General features: G+C 37.5%; 1 protein-coding gene and 1 long non-coding RNA gene across 6 annotated transcripts in view; both read left to right on the top strand.

Moving 5' to 3' along the window:
* LOC125236029 (protein kinase C and casein kinase substrate in neurons protein 1) overlaps positions 1-24,549 on the top strand; it is a 221,325-nt gene that overhangs the window by 127,053 nt on the left and 69,723 nt on the right. The gene's annotated exons all lie outside the window — the stretch shown is intronic.
* On the top strand, positions 5,326-8,750 carry LOC125236030. Of its 2 annotated transcripts, XR_007178159.1 has the most exons (7): positions 5,326-5,578; positions 5,981-6,095; positions 6,296-6,464; positions 6,973-7,116; positions 7,705-7,782; positions 7,916-8,042; positions 8,422-8,750. It is a non-coding gene; the product is annotated as an uncharacterized LOC125236030 (long non-coding RNA). The 2 variants fall into 2 exon arrangements; XR_007178160.1 differs by lacking the exon at positions 5,981-6,095 and having other exon boundaries at positions 5,328-5,578.

Genomic DNA, 24,549 nt, shown 5'->3' on the forward strand with positions numbered 1-24,549 from the left:
TAGGCTGCATAAAGTTGCAATTTGCTTTTTGATAGCGAGCTGGGTGTGTTGGGGATGCAAGATAAAACCCTCATTTCGCTCGTCGTCGCACCTAACGTGACCCTGGGGCAGTATTGCCTTTTTGATAGCGTTTAACAATTCTGCTCAAGTGCTCATGTCATAGTATAAAACTATGCTAAATCAAAGTCGAGTAATGTTCTGTAAAACAATATTCTGCCAAGTATGTCTTATGCGTGGATGGTAGTAAGTAATAATGCCAACCAAGTTTTCTGCAAAATGACTATTCGACCGATAGTGCTTCTGCGAAACATGTTGTGCAAAGTGTGTTTCTGACAAATTATTCTGCCAGATGTGGGTAACCCTACAAAATCATCTGAGTAGAGATCTGGCGCTCTTTCCCGCTTGCTTTTATACTGCGTCCTCAGTTCCACTCATAACAAAACAAAACAAAACAATATACTTATAAACAATAGAAGTTGAACCGACTTGGCCACATAAGTTTGCGAACCGTTTTGGGTTGAAATTGAAACATATGAAGTTGGAAATGTATTCGGTTTGACCCATCACTAACTCGGATTGGCAAGATTTCGCTGTAGTATAACACTCATGAAAAGTAACAAACGAGATTTTGAATAAAATTTGTTATTTTAAGCAAATTACTTGGTTTTTATACAGCGCGTAAACCTAATAAGGGCGATAAATGAAAGCAGGCATTCAAGATTATTATCATTAATTAAGAGGTGTTTTTGAGTTACTCTTAAGAGGATACGGTAGCGAAAATGCTAAAATGGAAAAAAAACGGCCTTTTTCATTGTGGCGCAAAAAAAGGTGTGATACTCAAGATTGGTAACAATTAACCAAAAAAGCTAAACGGTCCGACATAGATTATTTCATTGTTATTCAGATTCTCAAATTTCGTTCCGATTGATTAAGTTTTGAAGGAGGAAAGAGTCGAGAGCGGAACCTCGATTTTAAAGATTTTTTTGAAATATCTTTTGACTGAGTTGTTCTTAATGGACAATTTTTTTTCGATAAATCTAGTTAATAACACTTGTATATTTAACTACAATTCCCAAGTTGAAAGGGGGGCTCCTTTCCATTTTAGCGTTTTCGCTACCGTATCCTCTTAATGGACACGGTAAAACACAAGGTGGGCGCGACGTAGGTGCGATTGCGTGGACTAATTTTATAGCGCCATTATTGTTTCTGTTTATTATGAGGATGGCCGCTTGTTGGCACGCATTTGTATAATGGGTCGTTTATTTTGAAAGGTTCATTTTGTACAAATAGTAAATGTAAATATTATAAGTATATGTTTCGACGCTTTCATGTCCAGTCTTCGAAATTTTAGTCTTCGAAGTAGACAGCTAAATAGTTTGACAGCCCTGCAAGGTTAAGTAAACGTCAAAATGCTTAAAATATTGGCCTTTAATAAATTAGGGCTTTCAAAAAGCTGGGTATAACTGTCATCCTCATAAGATTTGAGAAAGTCCATTACAATATCTACCTTACCAGTTACTGTACCTTATTAACTTTAATTCGGTATAATAACACTTAAAATGGAGATTGAGCATTGTTCCCTAAGGGTTTCACATCATAAGTGAAACAAGACTAAGTGGCTGGGCCTGAACTGTAGTCAAGAGTACAATCGTTGACGCTCCGTAGCGTAGCGTATCGTAGTTATCTCCCTGTCGCTCTTTCATATTGGTGAGACTGGGCCAGTGGCGTATCCTTCACCACGAAGCGTCAAATACCTACTGTACTCTTGATTACAGGCCCTGGTGTAAATTAGAATAGAAATCATTTATTCAGGCAACACATCAATTCAAATAACACACTGTAAAAAGTTGCACAAAGTAAAAAATAGTAATTAGGGATTGCAATCCGGTCCGGCGGATCCGGTAATCCAGCCAGATCCGGTGCTTTTTTTCACGTCACCGGATACCGTGAAATTCGCCGGATCTATACTCAATATGTTAAAATAGTGCAAAACATTAAAATCGTGAAGCAAAATACCATCATACTTTTCATAGTATGCTGAAAAATAAATGGTACTATTTGGGTACTTTTAATCCTGAAGGCCAATCCGGCCGGATTGGAAATCAGACCGGGTTGCAATCCCTAATAGTAATAAAGATGTGAGGCCTAAAATGGTCTCCACTCAGCATTGCAGCTGATATGGCTAAGCGTGGTCAACGGCGCTGGTTTTCTGTGGACCCTGCGGGTGCGGGGGACATATGTATCTAACGTCAAAATCGCTTACCTACGCTTTGTAGGCGTATTAGGCTTGTGTCGTTCACGAACTATGAACTGTTAGGAATAAAATCCCATCAATGACCGAAATGAACTGAATCTTTCCGTGCTCCGTGAATCGGTCTTTGCTCATTTAGTTCAGTATAGGATCGGCGAGCGCGAGCGGTTTGGATCAAGAGTGTGTGACGGCGCCGACCGGGAGCGAGGTATTTAGCAAAGCGACACAAAAACGTCAAGTTTTCATATCAAGTTTCGGTTACTTACAACCTTTCGGCCCGGAATTGTTATTGTCTGTGGAATATTCGTATCATTTTGACACTAGTCGGTCCCATTCGTTCTGATCTTTCCGACCGTAGTGGTCGCTGGTCTGACTGAACTAAATGAGCAAAGACCTAAAAGAGCGAACTAGTTCGTGGGAGCAATTGAACGAGATCGGAGCGCTCCGATCAACGAACGAAACGGCACACTCTAAAAAATGAAGGCCAACTAAGAGCAGTTTTCTCTTAGTTGACGTTAAGTTAATCACTACAATTACGATCTTATACAATTCAAATAAAGCTGATTACTAAAACAATAAAGGAATGTATGATTGAACTAATAACTTAGGTGTTTTGTTATTCCTAACCAATGAACACCTTGAATCAATTATTAACTTGTTAGGCAAAACTATGTAACATAGGTTGATTCAATCCTGAACTAGTTCATTAAAACAGATAAGTATGTTAATAGTTCTGAACATTTTTATAGTAAATTTGATTATTTTATCTTTGTTGATTCAAATAAGATTAGGTATTTGAAACAACTAAACATAGGTAGATTCAATCCTGATCGAATTCATTAAAACAGATAAGTATGTTAATGGTTTTAAACATTTTCATAGTTGATTTGATTATTTTGTCTGTTGGTTCAAATAAGATTAGGTATTTGAAACAACTAAACGTGTAGGTACATTCAATCCTGAACTAATTCATTAAAACAAATAAGTATGTTAATGGTTTTAAGCATTTTCATGCTTAATTTGATTATTTTGTCTTTGTTGATTCAAATAAGACTTGGTATTTGACATAAACTAAATCTAGGTTGCTTCAATCCTCAACTAATTCTTTAAGACAGATAAGTATGTCAATAGTTCTAGACATATAAAATTTTGAAACAACGAAGATACATTTCTCAATCCCATTATGATCAAATTGTTGTATCAATTACGAAATGAATTGAGTTCTACTAAGAATGAATTGTTAAATCTATTATCATAATAAACAAATTAAATAATTGGTAATCTGATCAATCAAGTGAATAGTAGGGGTAAGCGTTTGTACATCCGCCTTCCGCCCGCGCCCCTCCCGCAGCGCGTGCGAGTGTTGCCAACTCTGGAATAAAATATACCAGATCTGGGATATTTTCACGGCTCTTTCATCGAAAATTTTTATTTAGCATTGGGCACATATTTTTACATATTTGGTCTAAGGCATCAACTTGAAAGCAACCACATTTGTCATCGCCATATGGTATTCAATTTTATTATGAATTTTCGTGTGTGGCGGACGTCGATGTAATATAACAATTTTCAAAATAAATGGAAGGGTGAGTTATTTACGGATTGCCATGCTGATCCTATTAAGCTAACCATGCTTTTCATATTTGATAGCCCACTATGAAAGTGTTGTCAGAATCGTTAAAGTTATTTAATAATCGCAATAACGCTTGCACACTGTTATCAAAAACGCTGCAGCGTTAGCATAGCCGGACTCGATATGGGTTCAGTTTTGTATTCTTCATGAGTATCCAAGTCAGGAACGGATCCACCCCTTCCCAGAAAAAATGCTATAATTGGCTCAGCTCAGACGCAGTGCCGGATAAAGCAGCGCAGAGCCTGTAGCAAGTTCTATCTAGAAGCCCTAAAGGGTGAAGCCACACTAGAGCAATTTCGGTTACGCTATATATATACGCGTGATCACGTGACTCGGCGTGGCGCGTGAGGCTTCATCTTAAAGTGCAAGGATTTTAAGCATATAATTATATAGGTACATGTTAAGGCAGAAAATTCAAGCATTCCAAGGCTTAGATTGCTTTAGTATATTTATTTAATTTGTCCTAATTTGCGAGGAAATGAGGAGAAATAATCAATAAATTATGACTTATAATATACATACATACATACATACAATCACGCCTGTATCCCATGAAGGGGTAGCACATGAATCTACTCGTTTCAGTGCCACTCTTGGCAAGTAAGGGATTGAAAGAAAACGAAACTGTGACATTGCAGTGACAGGTTGCCAGCCTCTCGCCTACGCCACAATTTAACCCATAGGTATCCCACAGTCGCCTTCTACGACACCCACGGGAAGAAAGGGGGTTGTGAAATTCTTAACCCGTCACCACACGGGCAACATATAATATATTACTTACAATATATTGACACTGGGGCTAATATATATTTTTATTGACTTATAATATAGTTTTCAGTACAGATGTTGCGTTTTTTACGCACTAGTGTGAAAAGTGATTCATTTCTTGTCAGGTCGAAACTTCAGAGGACCATCTGTACTGAAAAACGTCGTACCATACACGTGCGAAAAGGAAATTCGTAACTCGTGTTGATTTAGAACACTCCCTTCTGTTGTGTTTTAATTTATTGCCACTCGTTTCGAACTTCCACCTTTTCGCACTTGTATCGTAATGTACTATTACATAATTATGGTATGTATTGTAAAACGTTGTACGATACATGTACGAATAGAATAAGTATTATAGGTAATTCACTACTCCTGTCGATTTAAAAAACTCTCTTCGTTCGTGTTTTAATCACAACTCGTTTCAAATTTCCCATTTTTCGCACTTGTATCGTAATTTACTATTGATTACTTTACTATTGATTACTATCTATTAGTTAAAATAAAAATTCCATCAAATATATTGCTAAAAAACAACAGACTCGTAACCAAATAACAAAGGTGAATTTTACTGCACATTAGGTATCATTTGACGGCATTTCAATTTTAGATAGGTACTGAATTATTTTTAATCATTTATGAATTATTTTTAATCATTTATTTTAAGTACCTTTATGCCTTTAATTCGAGGTAGACTCATTTAAAAAAAAATGTTAACGTATTTTAGACATCTTCTATACATTAGCCTAGCGTTTTTCAAAATCGGAGTTGGCAACACTGACGCCGAAGTGATTTGTCAACGCGTCTTGTGTTAATTTTTTTGCGGTTATCTATCACATCACAGATCTAACAACTTACAAGTTCAATGGAGTAAGTGATCGAATCTTTAAAAACATGGGAGTTGGAGAACTTAATACGAAAATTCACCAGTAAGTACAATGTATTTTTTTCATTATTTAGTCAAGTTGCTAATGACACGAGGCCAATAGCTTGCTGGGCTGCGGCCCCGGCCGATAATGGATGCAATCTCGTAATAATACACATTTAAATTTCTTGTCTATAAAATACACATTTAAGTTGGCTCAATTTTCGTTGAACGTCCGGCATGTGCTGTTCGCGGCGCGAGCCGATTTAGACTTGGTATGGTAACTATAGTTCCGTCAAAATGAGAGAGACCGGAATTATTTTTGCCAGGGAGAGAATTGCGAGGGGATCTTTAGCCCGAGTCAAAATCGGGCGCAATCGCCCGTTTGAGTGAGTTTTGATAGTGATTCTGTTGTGTATTTTCTTATAGTTGGATAGTTTCTAACAAAGCGTTGCATATTTTCCAGCCCCGGAATCGGACGCTAATAAAACCATGTTCCGATGGCAATAGGCGACGCCCAGCGTGCCCGGGTGTTGAAATAAGTGCAAAACTGCTCTCCGCTCGCCTTTTGTCCACCAACGGTAAATTGTACATTCTTTAAAAACCTTGTCAAATTGTCACTTAGGTTATGTGTAATTCCAAATTAGCAGTAGGTCGTTTCACAGAACGCGTTGACGTTCGGAATTCGAATTCCGGGGCAATTCCCCTGTCCTACGGGCGATCCAAGTCTCACGGACGCCGTCTTTGGAATTTTACTTAAAGACTGGTATACACATTTCAGGGTTCACGCCGCGTCGCCTAATCCTCGCGCCGGTCGCCAGCATTCCCCGCTGTGTTCCGGTAACCTACAGGCGGCAAGCTGACGCTGCCGTCATCCACACGACACCATCTCTGAGGCGGCTGACGTGGCAGTCGTGGTGGTCTGAGGCGGCTGACGTAGCACGTTTGAGGTTAGACCTTTCCAATCACTCTTATCTACATCATCGAACCGGCATAATTATGGTTCTGGCACCCTCCGTGTTACTATACCTTTTATTTTAATATCCGCCGTACACCGTTTCTACCCGTAGTTTTAACTCAAGAGTTCGCTGATCCACGTTTGTTCCCTTAAATAATTTAAAACCTTAGTCTCATGTTCAAGTGTAGCTAGCCCTCGGCTCTGTAAACTTAGTAAATTAGAGAGTAATTTCATAATATAAGGCAAGGCTCAGTGGAGTCCTTTGTAATAGATTAATTAACAGAGAAATAATTACCTTTTGCCCTTAAGAGTTGTTTCAATTTTAAATCTTGTCTGCTAGCATAATGGCCCCCAATTATAGATATTGTAGCAATATTGAAAAATATTAACTTTGAGTTAAAAAAAGATGTAATACGGTTCCTCTAGGGCCAAATATTTTTCCACGCTGTTCATAATTTTGTAGTATGGTATGTGATATTAATTGTATCATTCATTTCCAGACCCTGATGGATTTTTCTGAGTTTAACATAAGCACAGACCTAATAGTTATAGAAACTTCAGAAAAGGAAAACTTGTCCTCGGAAAAGGAAAATGTGCCATCTGCAATTGCTGAGAAGAAAGCAGAGCCCAGTTATAATTCCAGGGTAAGCAGTTTCTAACAGACTTCTTTACCTAGAAGGAGGAGGTTCTGTATTTTATTGTAAAAAACATTATAAGAATTACAATTCAATAAATGAATACTGCATAGGCAGACCAACATACCAGAGAGAGATTTTATTCCAACCATTTTTGAAGTAACATACTCATCTTATCACAATAATATTTTTAATATAACTGCATTGTTAGGCAAGATACCGGGCTGGCCTAGCGAGTAGTGACTAAGTGACCGTCCCTACTAAGCCGCAGTTCTGGGTTCGAATCCCGGTAAGGACATTTATTTGTGTGATGAGCACAGGTATGTTCCTGAGAATCCTGAGTCATGGATGTTTTTTATTTATATAATTATTTGTTTATTAATTATATCGTTGTCTGAGTACCCACATCACAAGCCTTCTTGAGCTTACTGTGGGACCCAGTCAATCTGTGTAAGAATGTCCTATTACATTAATTAATTAATTTATTATTATGATACATTATACTGTGAGTGTATAGGTTATGACTGTAATTAATTGTATTATAATTATATTAATTAAAGAGGCAAATGAAAAGTAAAGTTTCTAAATATTTTTCAGATTGTGGAAAAGTCATTGGACTCTGCATCACTATTTTGAAAATATTCTGCTCTCAAAAAACCACAAGGATATTCTTTGGTAAATATAATAACATTAACTAGCTAAGTCACTTTTTACTATGTAACTTTAAAATAATTATTATATGTATAACTGAATACTGCATTCGTTTCTTTTTACTTTTTGTTTTTAATTGTTTGTTTTATCATTCCAGCGGCTTAACGACTTCAAAAGCACATGAAATTTACTAGGACAATTTGTTTATAAATTTTCCATCAATGAAAATAAATCTTCAGGAACAGCTGAAATACAAAAAGTCGAACTTACTGCACTTACCAATTGTAAGTATATGATAAAATTGATAAAGCAGATGTTGTCTATGTTAAAATAGTTAGTTTCACCACACCGACTGGCAAAGGCTCTCTTTAGTCTTCAAAAACAGATAGCAAAACTGCATTTTGTCCACAAGAGTGCAAAGAAATTTCATACAAATTTTAACTGGATGTCTCAAGCTTGATAGATTTGATTTAGTTAGATGTTTTACAGTTAATATTTTGTTTGTGTCGGTGTAGTGTAAAATTTTGTATTTCACTCGGTGGCAAAGTTTGTTTAACCTTCGTGGCTCGTTTCAGTTGCCCCACTGTTCACTTACCCGCATTGATCTTTCCTTATATTATATCGTTTGTAATAATATTTTACTAACTAGTCCCATTTTTATAGCGCCCTATGAGGAAACAACGAATATAGCCGGATTTCTCACCATTCCATTTTTGCTGAACACTGCGGCAGTCCGCCAAAAGAAGAAGCGAGGTTCCGGTGCAAGTCAAAATTGGAAGCCCAGTAAAATGGAAGTAAGGGAAGGTTTCATAAAGCATATCCGCTCTAGTGTAGAAATTAGCCAGACCATCGAACTTCGCATAGCCACACTCCAAAAAATAGGATTGTCATGCCAGCCATACATAATTGTTGTGGGTGAGTCTCTTGAAAAAATCGAATCATTTCTAGTTGTTGTCAGCAGATCGATAATCTATGAAAGACAGTCCATTATGGACGCAGTAGATACGTGCTACAAAATATATAATACAATGAAAATATAATACATTGTACTTACTGGTGAACTCTGGTATTAAGACGATACAGGAGTGATCTATTCTCCATACAAACGCTCTCGACTATTTCCTCCCTGGTTTTTCAAGATACAGCAATGATTTTTTCAAGACAGATTATAATAATTTTTATCTGTGTCGGACCGTTTTGATTTTTTGAGATTCTTATTTTTAAAGACGCTAGAGCCCATCGAAAATTTTCAAAAACGGTGTTATTGATTATGGCGTAAAAAAGGTGTGGTATTCAAAATTGGTAACAATTAGCCACAAAAACTGAACGGTCCGACACTGATTATTTCATTGTTATTCAGATTCTCAAATTTAGTTACGATTGACTTAATTTTGAAGGGGGAAACAGTCGAGAGCGGAACCTCGATTTTAAAGATTTTTTTCGCAATATTTTTTAACTGAGTTCTTAATGGACATTTTTTTTCGATAAATCTAGTTAATAACACTTGTATATTAAATTTGAATTCCCAAATTGAAAGGGGGGCTCCTTTCCATTTTAGCATTTTCGCTCCTGTAGCGTCTTAAGTTCTCCAACTCCCATGTTTTTAAAATTTCGATTTCTTCCTCCATTGAACTTGTAAGTTGTTAGGTTAGCTGTGATGTGATAACCGCCGCAAGAAAAAACTATTTATTCTAAGTAGGTAGTAGTAGTAGGTGCCAAGTATATTATGAATAAATGTCATTTTTTTATAACTTTTGTTTTATTTATGGCGTTATTCATAAACGCATCACCAGCCTGAATTAGATATGAATCGTTTTATGTTATCTGTCAAGTTAACGTATGTATTTGTAAATAGGTATAAAACATAATTTGTCTAATTCAGTCCCGTGGTGTTTTATGACAATTATCAATAAGGGGTTGTTGTCTTAGTAAATGAGACAAAGTAAGTCATAGTACAATTGAACATGAATGATAGTAGGTACTGAACAAGCTTCTCAGTTGAAATGTATAACAAAACAAAGATTCAAATTGAACAATATCATAGTTCACTCTCACAAAGTGTGTATATCGATGTAATCATGTCCTTAATTGAACTTATTTGGTTTTAATGGTTACTACAGTAATGCCTCATGTTAATATTGACCTACATCTTGGTTGAATCGATTAAACAATTCATGTTCAAATAGAAAAATATCTTAGTTCAGTCTCACAAGGTGCGTAAGTAGATGTAATCATGTTCTTAGTTGAACTTATTCGGATTAAATAGTTAATACAGTAATGCTTCATGTTAATATTGACAGATGTCTTAGTTGAATTGATTAAACAATTAATATTCAAATTGACCAATATCTTAGTTCAGACTCACAAGGTTCGTAAGTAGATGTAATCATGTTCTTAGTTGAATTTATTTAGGTCAAATAATTAATACAATCATTCTCCATGTTAATATTGAGCAACGTCATAGTTGAACTAACTGGTTTGCGTTAGTTGATACAGTTACGTATCATGATAATAATTATCAAGTGCTTAGTTGAACTTACTAAGGTAATTTAGTTCGCCTAATTATTTTTCATGTAATTATTGAACAAGATCTTAATTGTCTCAGTTACGTTGCAAAAGTAAGAGCAATCAAAATTACCTTACTCCATTTGTCTAAGATCTTATCAGGCTCGTATGGAATCAAGATGCTTGACTACGACGATCAAAATATTGATAGGAGCAAACAAATTTTTTTTAGAGTGCACAATCCTAAGGCGTATCGTATAAACTGGCTCTCCTTATCGCTCTTATGTATTGGCGCGACAGAGCCAGACTGCGTTTCGATAATCGTTTGTGCATTTGGCTATGTATCCTGATTGTTCTTTAAGACGTATTATTACGAGAGTAAGGTGAATGACATGACTGTGTGAAATTGGGAATGACTGAATAATTGAATATATGTAGTAATTGTTAAATGTATTTTTTAGGATAGTCAAAATAGCAAGTGTAATTGGTATTTATATTTATAACCGTTCTTGTATAATAAATAAATAAATAAATAAATTATTTTGGCAACGGTATCCGTCACTTGAAGCGTCGCGCACGCAACATGGCGCTATGTCGCTAATAGTAACTGTTAACTCGTGGTGCGAGATTACCATTAGCACTGTGAGGAAATGTTTTCTGTTAACTTTAGTGATCCTTGAGCAACGATTGAGTATGAAAAATTCTCAACAACTAAATGTTTACCTCCTGGGCATTTTTGAGCAGTTCCCGAATACTTTGTACATAGCCACGTCAGCAAACTTTAATTAATCGTATTTTGTTACCAACATTTAGTAATATGTAATTATGTATAACTCGACTTTCGTAAGGGACCGGCCACATCAGAGCGTCGCGTGTCTCGGGGCGCGCAACGGACGTCCGCGCCACGCCACCTGAGTGTAATTCAAAAAACGTCTCCTCAGTACATTTTGTATAGGAAGGACGTAAGACGCGCCCCAGGTGGCGTGGCGCGCGCCTTAACCCGTCACTACACGGAGAAGAGTATTGAGTATGAGTATGTTACCACTATATTCAACATAACGGTGATAATAATAACAATAACGCTCGCCGCTTATCTATGTATCAAATAATGACATAATATTAGTCGCGGCTGGCAGCCGTGGAGTGACGTGACTAGACAGACGTGATTATAACCTTGTTCTAAGTAAACTACGTTGTAGGCAATTAAACAGCTGTTGAAGACGAGATGAATATTCAATATATTCATCACACAACTGTATACCTGTGACATCTGTCATTTGATAATGGAATTTCTGATTACAGCCGAATTTTACGATTTTTTGTATTGTTCCACTTACAAGCCGCTAAATTCACCTTATCCCTCCTTCCTTAGTGACCCTGCCTGCTACGCCGCGGTCCCGGGTTCGAATCCCGGTAAGGGCATTTATTTGTGTGATGAGCTTATATATATCGTTGTCTAAGTACCCACAACACAAGCCTTCTTGAGCTTACCGTGGGCCTCAGTCAATCTGTGTAAGAATGTCCTATAATATTTATTTATTTATTGTTTAGGCCTGTGTAAGCGTTTAGATTTGGCACACGTTTGGCTTTATTAATAAAGATTAGTATTTGTAAAAAAAAAAGTCACAGAACTTTACGAGGTCTTCTTTAATGTGACTAAACTGGGACCAGGCACTAAAGTTAGTTATGCCGACCGCACTCTCCAGGTTCGAAGCTGTTAGGAAACATTAACGTCTGTAGCTAACGTTGCGAAGTCGAATGCTAATTTCGGTTACATCCCAAGCACTAATTAGTTACACAGCCGTACAGTCAACCAATTGGAACCCTAGGCCGCTGTAGAACTATGTCAAAGTGACGTTATAAATCAGAATATAAGAAATCTCTTACTGCTTGTCATTTTGACATGATTGTAGAGTGGCCTAGGGTTCCAATTGGTTGACTTTACATGCAGTAAAGGAACCATATGACTGGTATATAACTGAGGATATGTACCTGTATATTTTGTAATTCTTATTGCTTCAAACCGATAAATGTTACCGTTTCTTAGTTTTCTTTTTACCTCATTGTGCATCGCCTTCTTCTTCCTAGCGTTATCCCGGCATTTTTGCCATGTCCTAGTAGGATTTGGCGTAGACAGTTGTTTTTACGAAAATTACTGCCATTTGATCTTCTAACTCACAAGGTATAGTAGGCCCTTGGTATTAGTCCCGGTTTCCCTGCAATATTTCAATTCCCTTCACCGAAAAGTGACTGGCAAATATATCAACAAAATGTATATTTCGTAGGCACATAAGTTAAAAAATTTAAAAACTCATTGATACGGGTTTAGGGTCCTACGATCTCTAGTGAAAATCCTACTCTCTCCCCGAGGCTACCAGCGCCTTCCTAATACCATACAGTTTCCTTCCTTCAAAGAAATAAGTTTTACTTATTTATTTATTTATTTCAAAAAAACTTATGACTATATTACATTTTTTCTTTTCGCCAAACTGGAACCAGTTTGTTGGCGAATAGTGCGCTCTCAAATATATTTTACCTTAATTAAGTTGTTTACCACAAACCACAATGCAACTTACAACTAACATGCGTTTGCGTACCTACTTCGTCTCACGACAGCAGTGTCTTTGAACCTTATTTATACGTTCTTACGATCTGCAATATGTCGCTCTCGTGAAACGAAATAGAATTGTCATTTCCGCGCCTCAGGACATGCGTCAATGATCCCTAATCTTTGTATTCAATAAATTAAAAAAAAAAGTTATCAACCCCGTAATAGGCACAGAATTGTCATTGTGAATGTCACTGGTGAAATAGCTCAGTGCAGTGGCGCGACCCGCGCGACAGAGCCAGCCAGCGTTTCGAGTCAATCGCCACGTAGCGTCAACGAATGTCACTTTGAGTAGGCTGGCTCGGCTGTGTTCTTCACCATATGTTTTTTGACGTTTTATGATAGTACTAGCTTTTACCCGCGGCTTCGCCCGCGTAATAAAAGTATTCTTATTGAAACGTTTACAAAAAATAAGATTTTCATTTGGATCCGTAGGTTTCTTTGTAGGTACATCTGTCAATTCTCGACTGGGGGGCCATTGTAACTGATCTATTTGCTGTACGGTCAGCCAAGAAAGTGGTTTCCCACTTTTCGACTATTGATCGAAAAGTGGTAAACCACTTTTTTGGATGACTGTACCTTACACATATTACTATTGTTTTAAAAGAAATTCTTAGCGTAGGTAGTAGGTACGAACATGTATGTATTTTACCTATATAAATATTTATACTGGGGAAACTTCATACAACCCACATAGCCAGTATCTCGACGCTATGGTCGGTAGGGTAAAAAGTACTTCCTTGCATTATCGCTTACAATTTTTTCCATTTTGCTTATACTTATTGCAAACGTAAACATATAAAAGGCAAGCAAGCAACGATCTTCTTACAGCACATTGAATGTAATAGTTATTACGGATGCAGGATACTCGCCGATGCCTACTTACTAAACCCTTCCCACTGAGCCACCTGCATTTTACACTGCCTAGATATCGATGACCGACCGATTATTCCGACCCCAATCCCTATTCTTATCCCCGTCCCTATCTCTATCCTTGTCCCCGTCCCGTCCCTGTCCCCGTCCCTCCCCTGTCCCCGTCCCTCCCCTATCCCTATCCCTATCCCTGTCCTTGCCCCTGTCAAATTATTATGCTAGGAGGTGAACTTTGAAAAATCCTTTCTTAGTGCTCCTCTAAGGAACTTCCGTGTCAATTTGAAATCTCTTGAACCAGAAGTAAAGATAAAAACTTAACCCACACTAAACCTATACTTATGGCTATATTGGATATTTTAACCCCATTGCACAACAACAGGGGAGAAAATTTCTTTTCCACCTCATTAGATTTTAAAATCGTTGTATTTATCGTGATCAGCGTCCCGATAAACCATAAAAACGATACCCATATTGTGTTTTTGACTTTACCCTCTTTAGGGGTCAAATTTTCAAAAAACCTGAAACATGTATTTAGTCATATGTCTTTAGGAATCCTCCTGTGAAGTTTCGAATAAAATAGTCAAACTAATCTTGTTTCCCCATACAAACTTTGAACCCCCATTTCACCCTTTTAAGAGGAGAATTTTGAAAAATCATTTCTTAGTGCTCCTCTACGCCATATAAGGAACCTATGTGCCAAATGTGAAATCTCTAGGACCAACGGTTTCGGCTGTGTGTTGATATATTATGTCAGTTAGTCAGTCAGTCAGTTTCTTCTTTTATATATTGTTTGATATTTAAACCCCATTGCACTACAACAGGGGAGAAGGTATTTCACTTCCGCCTCGTTAGATTTTAAAAACGTTGTATTTATTGTGATCAGCGACCCAATAAACCGTAAAAACGATACCCATATTAGTTTTTTGACTTTATCACCCCCTTTTCACCCTTTTAGGGGTTAAATTTTCAAAAATCCTGAAACACGTCTTTAGTCATATGTTTTTAGGATCCCTCCTGTGAAGTTTTGAATAAAACAGTGAAACTAACATTGTTTCCCCATACAAACTTTGAACCCCCATTTGACCCCCTTAGGAGGTGAATTTTGAAAAATCCTTTCTGAGTGCTCCTTTACACTATATAAGGAACCTACGTGCCAAATTTGACATCTCTAGGACCAGCGGTTTCGGCTGTGCGTTGATATGTCAGTCAGTCAGTCAATATCTTCTTTTATATATTTTTTTGATATTTAAACCCCATTGCACCACAACAGGGGAGAAGGTATTTCACTTCCGCCTCGTTAGATTTTAAAAACGTTGTATTTATCGTGATCAGCGACCCGATAAACCATAAAAACGATACCCATATTGATTTTTTGACTTTATCACCCCCTTTTCACCCTTTTAGGGGTTAAATTTTCAAAAAACCTGAAACATGTATTCAGTCATATGTCTTAAGGAATCTTCCTGTGAAGTTTCGAATAAAATAGTCAAACTAATCTTGTTTCCCCATACAAACTTTGAACCCCCATTTGACCCCCTTAGGAGATGAATTTTGAAAAATCCTTTCTTAGTGCTCCTCTACACTATATAAGGAACCTACGTGCCAAATTTTAAATCTCTAGGACCAGCGGTTTCGGCTGTGCGTTGATATGTCAGTCAGTCAGTCAGCTTCTTCTTTTACCCCATTGCACCACAACAGGGGAGAAGGTATTTCACTTCCGCCTCGTTAGATTTTAAAAACGTTGTATTTATCGTGATCAGCGACCCGATAAACCATAAAAACGATACCCATATTGATTTTTTGACTTTATCACCCCCTTTTCACCCTTTTAGGGGTTAAATTTTCAAAAAACCTGAAACATGTATTCAGTCATATGTCTTAAGGAATCTTCCTGTGAAGTTTCGAATAAAATAGTCAAACTAATCTTGTTTCCCCATACAAACTTTGAACCCCCATTTGACCCCCTTAGGAGATGAATTTTGAAAAATCCTTTCTTAGTGCTCCTCTACACTATATAAGGAACCTACGTGCCAAATTTTAAATCTCTAGGACCAGCGGTTTCGGCTGTGCGTTGATATGTCAGTCAGTCAGTCAGCTTCTTCTTTTATATATTTAGATAGTTAGTTCTAGTAAGTAATCATTTTGGTCATCACTTTGTTTCTCCAAACAGTGTTATTTGCCGTGACGTTAAGATATTTATCGAGTAACGTATCTATTTAAAAACGCCAGAAACTTATAGTTACTGATGAATAGATGTTGCACACATCCTATTGGCTGTCTGTTAAGGCACTGGTCCCACCGCGAGCTAGTAAGCTATCGGCTATAAAAGAGACACGGCGATATTGATAGCTCACCGCTGGGCGAGTAACTATAAATATCGTCGTGTCTCTTTTATTTACACGGGAGTGATTATCTTTTGTTCGTTTTTATAGCCGATAAGTCATAGCTTACTAGCTCGCGGTGGGACCAGTGCCTAAAAGATCGGTGGACATAAAAAAAACTTGAAGGAACAAGTGTGCTAGAAATAACTCAATTAGTTAAGGTTCTATCAAAGTGACTGGTGAATTGAGAATAAAAATGTCACTTAACTCGGAAGGTTTCACAACCGATACTAATGTATTCACTGTGCTCAAACAGCCCGAAGTCTCGAACGACTAGCGCGTTGCGCCGGCGCAGGCACGCGGAAGCACTCGGCGCGTGCAAATATTGCTAATACCGAGTTAAACGATTACGCACGATCTCTGCTCCGATACGCCGGCCCGATACTATCTTAGTGTCACAGTATAATAAAGAGTACTATCGTGCAGTATATCCACTCCGGTTACATAGTTACCGCCGGTCAAAAACCTGGTCGACCAGTCGACCCTCTTATCTCACTCAAACAAACATGGTACTCGTTCACCTACACGAACTTAGAATGTGTGCGTAGGAACGCGCCTCTTTCATATATTTGATGGTCACTGTTCGAGGTGTGCCAGCGAATACTGATTTAGCGAATGCGTATGCGTTACTTTCATAAAAAAAATCAATGAAATGGAATGCATCAATGATTAAGTACCTATTCACACATTTTATCTTAACTTAGGAATAATAAATTGCGATGATGCAATTTTTTCAACGTTTTTTAAATATAACATCGATTTGATAATATGTTTAACCTATTCAATTCTAGTATTTCATTATACTCTGAATATTAAATTCATTATACTCTAGAATTTTATTGTTGTTATCGTAGTTTTTCCATTATTGTAACAATTGTGGCGAAGCCTCTAAGTTAGTATTATTTATGTAGCAGTGTAAACTGCAGTGTGTTATTGGGTCAGTCGGTCGGGTACGGCTTCTCGGATGACCCCGCCGTACATTGTCATCCTACAACTAATGCTTACTTAGTACTTACAACGTCCAGCGAGTTTACCTATATGTTCCTGATTATGATTAGGCCGATAGTCCACCCTCACATAATATGTTTATCATAGAAATATGATCATAAGTCCGTATGCCTCCCTTTTTCTCCAACGTGAAGAAAAGGGACGGCATGTTGCCTATGATCATATTTCTATGATAAATATATGATAGTGGACTATCGGCCTTAGAGTCAGGTCAAGCTAAGGTGGCAACAATCGATCTTGATATGTGGCTTATGGTTTCTGGTGAAGTCCACGGTGTACTTAAGGCTGGTGCAAATGTTATTTTCTAACATTAAACTTCTTACTTGATTTTCGGATAATCTGTCGAAATTGCTGGATGGCTAGAAATGTTTTAATCCTTCCTGGAATATTTTTGATAGATATGATTCAAACTTAACTTCATTACATCTCTTAGTACAGAACACACTGCAGCAGTACTAAGCCTTCATCAACAAATCACATTGGGATTAAGATTGTGTCTCAAATTACTATAAAATTAAAATCAGCAAAGATAAAGAGATGACTTAATAATGATGGCATCCCCATAACAGACCGCCATGATGCCATTTGAGATGATATCAGCGTTATATCATTCGATGATCCATTGCAGTTCTGGTTTAATAATAGTATATTATATGATGCTTGTTTTACTAGGAAACGTACAAGTATAGAAAGTTCATTAGTTTTTAGATAACAGTTTAGATTCTACTTTTTTTCTACCCTTTCGTTTTCTTTAACCAATGTGCAAGTGGCCCTGAAGCTTTAGTAGTTTCATGTGTTCTGCCTACCCCTTTATGGGATACAGGCGTTTTGCGAAATTCATATAAGACAGCATTATTACTTTCATCTTTTTTTGAAATTCTAGATTAACTAAAATATATTTTATGAAATGATTATGATCAACAGTGACTTATCTTTCCTACTACCGGATTACACTCACTATTTTCCTCAGCCCCATCAAACTAAAACAGATCATCCTTAAGCCTCATAAAGTAGAAATTCAACTGTGATCAGACGTGTTGCACAAATGCGCACGACGCACATAGATGTAGATAACCAATCTCCGATACATGTCAGAACGTCAAATTCGAGTGGTATCGAGCAAATCTTATCTTGATAGAGACGTTGTTATCGTGACTTTTAGCACTTGTTCTAGAATGGTATCATTACTTTACCAGAGTTGTAGATTCATGTTGAATTGAATACATTTTCTGCTATAACTTAATTCGAACATATTTCCCACTTATCTAACAAATAAATAAATAAATAGTGTAGCATATTCTTGCACAGATTGACTACATAATATACAAATACTTATATTATGTGACTGTGAAAGCCCCAAGTAAGATAAAACCTAGGTTTTACCGATGTCGATTGGTAAAAGACTAAGGTGAGAAATAGGTATTTGTTGATTTACAACTAGGGAACAAATCAAATTATTTTGTTGAATAGTTTTTGATTTGTTCTCAGAGTAAGTTGAATATTTTTAGAGTTGGTCAAAAGGCGCCTAGCCTTATCAGAGACTAGCCTTAACATACACTAGAGAAATTTCGTCGGGTACCATGGCGGGCGGGTGGTCTAGTGGTAAAGACGTTAGCCGCGTAAGCTGAAGACCCGGGTTCGATTCCCGGCTCGGCCACCAGTGGGCCTTGTTGTTTTTTCTTTCGTGTATGATATCTATTTCAATTTATAATTTGTTGATTTGTTTACTTCGGGCTTTTACCGACATTGGTTTGGTATTGCCTAAGGTCTTACCGCGGTGGTCAGTAAATGTTGTATCAGGCAGAAGTTTTGGGGAAGCTATATGAAAAACTGTAAGTACTCACAATATGTGTTGTTTCAAAGCAAAAAAAAATCTTAGTGTCACTTGTCATACGTAATCAAGCAAGCAAATCTCACCCTCACGGTAAGCGACAATGTAGATGGAACCTTTGACTTAGACTTCGACATATGTGGTTATATCCAAATAGGAAGACGAAGAGGAAGTGTAATCAAGGGTCTATAACCTTTCAATAGTCTGTCCCGTGTCCCATCGGGCGTGTAAACGCTTGTAATGTATGCTCCGTCACGCCTTGTCGTGCCGTCTGTTGTCACTGCACTAGTCACGAAACTATATACCACAATTATACGTGTGTGTTGTAGATTTAGGGACTCTTATGCCAAAAAAGCGTGCGACTTTCAATACGGAAGTCGCGGGTTCAAACTCCTGCTCGATCTGCAAAATGTCATTTGATATTTGCCAGCCGCTTTTCGTTGAAGAAAAACGTATGCTATGCTGGGATAACACAAGCATCAGGATGATGGGCTGATGGCAAAAATTCCTAGTAACTTTACCATTTGCGAAAAAGAAGAGGCTGACGTTGATTATATTTACTTATTTTTGGCTAGCGCGAAAACCCAAAATGAGTTTTATCTTCAGCACAAAAGCACGCCACATAACTCGGTTTTGTCTTCGGCGGCATCGAAATCTATCTCCACTAACCGACCAACGATATTTCGGGTGACCAACGGGACGGTGACGGCGGAGGCATTTATGACTGCAGTGTTTGAGAATTTTGCTCAAAAGCCTTTTTTTATTATTATTATCCCCCCATCTAGCGTGGGCTTCGGGCCACTCTTGGCCGACGTCGCGTCGACGACTAGCCGAAGGCAAACACGTGGCCTACGATGGAGTGAGCTCGCCCAGAATATGCCTGTTCACGTACCAGATATTATGTAATTGCAGTTAGAACCTCAAACTAAGGTTTAAAGTAACCAAGGTTATTTCTCTATAAGTACCCTCTAGAATTACAAGCGCATCTGTTTACCACTTAACAGAACAATGGATATAAACAGTAAATTGAAGAGAGGAAATACGCGGGACGGAGCTGCCGGGTATCGGTGTCGCGGCGACCTTGACATTAATGCTCACGCACAACTTATTGTGGAAATGGAAATTATAGGAATCACCCTTGCGTATAGTTTGCAATGTACACTTAGGGCCCATTTAGACGGTACGAGAACTTGCATGAGTTTTATTACATTGAAAGAAAGAAAAATATATATTTATTTGGTACTATAAGAAATATACAGGGTGTAAACCTAATGCGGGCGAACCTCTTAACAGTGGTGAGTATGGGACATAAAAAGTGGAATTAGATAACTTTTACTTAAAATTGAAATATTTTTTTTATCCATACAAATTAATTCGGCCCGCAACGTAATGCAAACACACTCGCTTTAAACGCTCGTTGACAGTTGTCATTGATTGTCATCGCAACCACGTTTACAGTACATTGCTGCTGGGAAATTTTTCAAAAATTAATTATGGGCTGAAAATTAAGATTAACTCAAAACACCTCTTAATTGATGATAACAATATTGAATTATATGCCTGGTTTCATTTTTCGCCCTTATTACGTTTACGCGCTGTATAGGTACAACTCAATACAAAACGAGTGAACCGTTATACCAAATAGGATGCCGCTCAGTGTAGACCGTGTCTAAGAGACACCGCACTAATTTTCAGGGTACCTATAATTAAAACTGAACTTAAAACTAAAACTACGTTTATCAAGATCAAAACAGACCAGACAAGGAACATACATGGCTGTGTAAAATTGTCCTCAACAGCCCGCAATGTAACTAAAATCGCATGCTAGTTCGCACGCCTTCCAAATCAGGCCTTACTTTAGTTTAGGCAAAATACTATGATACAATTAGTTTTATTTAAAATATTATAGTTTTATGTTCGATACTTATATAAATTATAAAACCTGCATGGCAATTTCCTTCGTCGCACCGCAGTCCGCAATGTAGGTAACTAAAATTACATGAGAGTATTTCGCCTCATCTGACATGGCCATAAAATGTGTTTCACCTACTTCTGACAGACCATTCTGTGCCTATTTCTGGGTTGGTAAGTAAAATTATTACTCAGCGTCAATATTTCTTTTCTTTAATAATTTTAATAGGCAGTGAACGGCGAAGAGTCACTGTCGGGCGACAATTTTGAATACCACACCTTTTTTGCGCCATAATCAATAAGGTCGTCTTTGGAAATCTTTGATGGGCTTAGCGTCTTTAAAAATAAGAATATCAAAAATATCATTGCTCTAACTTCAAAAACCAGGGAGGAAATAGTCGAAAGCAATGGTATGGAGAATTGACCCCTCCTGTATCGTCTTAAAACAACAGACGTGTTACAAGTGTAAATAAATTAGACTGCTAGCCAAATTGTTGATACAAAATTACAGATCCGAGTTAATATTGTTTATTTAAGCGCCAGAGCTATTATTAAATATATCATGTCATAGCTGTAAGCGTCTCTTTATAAGAATAGCTGTAAAGTGATAAAAATCTGGTTTATATCAGATAATTATTCACTTTATCTTCAATACTTTGAGTTTTAAATGATTCATGGTTAGTTTCCCTAGACTTTAAATTAAAAAAAACGTTAAGAGCGTTATAACATTTCGGCGTCGGGCGAAATTAGGTATTTTACCCGCCGCGCGAGCCCAATATGCCGACCCTTTCTAGCACGTCTTATCACTCGCTCGCACTACAATAATGGACAAAACAATCTTGATCCTTTCTATGGAATTTTGATAACAACCACAATCTACTATCTCGATATAAACTTTTGATTTCTAATAAACATTATTTTGTACGAAAATACTAGAATGTAGCGCAAAATAATATCAATTATGTTAAAATTTATTAAAAAAAATAATTATAAAAGTAGATCCCATCCCAAATATTTGCTTTTGTTATATGAAAATTACTGTAATGCTGTATTATGATTACCTCTGTAATCCATTCCTTTGGAATCGGTATAATATAGATTCCTGTAATATGGATTCCTCGGTAATCAAGTACTTAAGTAATCTGAATTCCACTTTACTTCGATTCCAGGCTTATTACTTTACTTCTTTATGTCACTCAAATTGTTTTTGGTTTACATGTCATTCTAGCATTTTCACTTTCACATTTCAAGTGCATATACCACGAGTATAGGTTTTCGGGTGTCTGATTTAAAAATTAATGACCGATTTAGAATCTGACATTGCTGACTGTCACTTTGACACAAAAGTCGTCATGGGTGTCGTAAAATAGGTTTTAGGGGGTGCTGATTCCAAAATTAATGACCAATGTGAAATCTGACATTGCTGACTGTCACTTTGACACAAAAGTCGTCATGGGTGTCGTCAAATAGGTTTGCGGGGGTGCTGATTCCAAAATTAATGAACAATGTGGAATCTGACATTGCTGACTGTCACTTTGACACAAAAGTCGTCATGGGTGTCGTAAAATTGGTTTTAGGGGGTGCTGATTCCAAAATTAATGACCAATATGGAATCTAACATTGCCGACTGCCACTTTGACACAAAAGTCATCATGGGTGTCGTAAAATAGGTTTTAGGGAGTGCTGATTCCAAAAATAATGACCAATGTGGAATCTAACATTGCTGACTGTCACTTTGACACAAAAGTCGTCATGGGTGTCGTCAAATAGGTTTCCGGAGGTGCTGATTTGAAAATTAATGACCGATTTGGAATCTTGACATTGCTGACTGTCACTTTGACACAAAAGTCGTCATAGGTGTCGTCAAAAAGGTTTCCGGGGGTGCTGATTCCAAAATTAATAACTATTTTGGAATCTCACAGTGCTAATTGTCATTTTGACACAAAAGGAATCATGGGTGTAGTCAAATAGTTTTAGGGGGTACTCAGGTACTGATTCCAAAATTAATGAAATGATTTAAAAAGTCATGACCGATTTGGAACCTGACATTGCACAGTACCCCTGGAAACCTATTTGACAACACCCATAACGACTTTTATGTCAAAGTGACAGTCAGCAATATCAGATTCCAAATTGATCATTAATATTGAGATCAGTACCCATGAAAACCTATTTTACGACACCCATGACAACTTTTGTGTCAAAGTGACAGTCAGCAATGTCAGATTCCACATTAGTCATTAATTTTGGAATCAGCACCCCTAAAACCTATTTTACGACACCCATGACGACTTTTGTGTCAAAGTGACAGTCAGCAATGTCAGATTCCAAATTGGTCATTAATTTTGGAATCAGCACCCCTAAAACCTATTTTACGACACCCATGACGACTTTTGTGTCAAAGTGACAGTCAGCAATGTCAGATTCCACATTGGTCATTAATTTTGGAATCAGCACCCCTAAAACCTATTTTACGACACCCATGACGACTTTTGTGTCAAAGTGACAGTCAGCAATGTCAGATTCCACATTGGTCATTAATTTTGGAATCAGCACCCCCTAAAACCTATTTTACGACACCCATGACGACTTTTGTGTCAAAGTGACAGTCAGCAATGTCAGATTCCAAATTGGTCATTAATTTTGGAATCAGCACACCCTAAAACCTATTTTACGATACCCATGACGACTTTTGTGTCAGAGTGACAGTCAGCAACGTCAGATTGAACATTGGTCATTAATTTTGGAATCAGCACCCCCTAAAACCTATTTTACGACACCCATGACGACTTTTGTGTCAAAGTGACAGTCAGCAATGTCAGATTCCACATTGGTCATTCATTTTGGAATCAGCACCCCCTAAAACCTATTTTACGACACCCATGATGACTTTTGTGTCAAAGTGACAGTCAGCAATCTGAGGTACTACATATTTGTAATCTGAAAGTAATCAAGTCAATAATTTCAGTTATTTTGAATCGACTATGATTCCGAATTATTGGTAATAGTAATTATTGTATAGATGATTAGTGATTCCTTTACATGTAATGGTAATTTACCGTTTCACTTGATTACATTACAAGTAATCTGACACCCAGTAGTGGATTACAAAGTAAAATCAAGTAATCGTGTAATCCGGAATCGATTACGATTTCCCCATCTCTGGGTTTAGTTATATGGTTCATTGGTACTGGTGACCACCATCTGGCTCCATCATCAGACCCTGAGTACCACCTCTTGTCAAAGGTCTTGTTGAGACGAACCCAACGAGCCTAAACACGAAGTCGTTTACTTACATGGTTCACTGGTACTGGTGACCACCTTCTGGCTCCATCATCAGATCCCGAGTACCATCTTGATGTGTCTTATCATCTTGACCGTATTGTAATTTTTACATATTTATCATCATAACGTTGTAATACTTTAACATTCAAACATAACAAAATATTACAAAAGCAAATATTTACGGATCTAGGATCAAATTCGTTGGTCGCTGTTTACACACACACAATGCGAGGATAGCCCGTGTATAAACAAGGCGTCCGACCCACACAACGATAAATATTCTCGACGTTTGCGATCAAAACTCGGAGAGCGAAGTGACATACGTCTCACCTATACGAGCTCCGGCGCGGCACTGAAATCGCAGGCGTCCGTCGCCGGTCAAATAGCGA

This window comes from Leguminivora glycinivorella, chromosome 18 (genome assembly GCF_023078275.1).
Source record: "Leguminivora glycinivorella isolate SPB_JAAS2020 chromosome 18, LegGlyc_1.1, whole genome shotgun sequence".
NCBI lineage: Eukaryota > Metazoa > Arthropoda > Insecta > Lepidoptera > Tortricidae > Leguminivora > Leguminivora glycinivorella.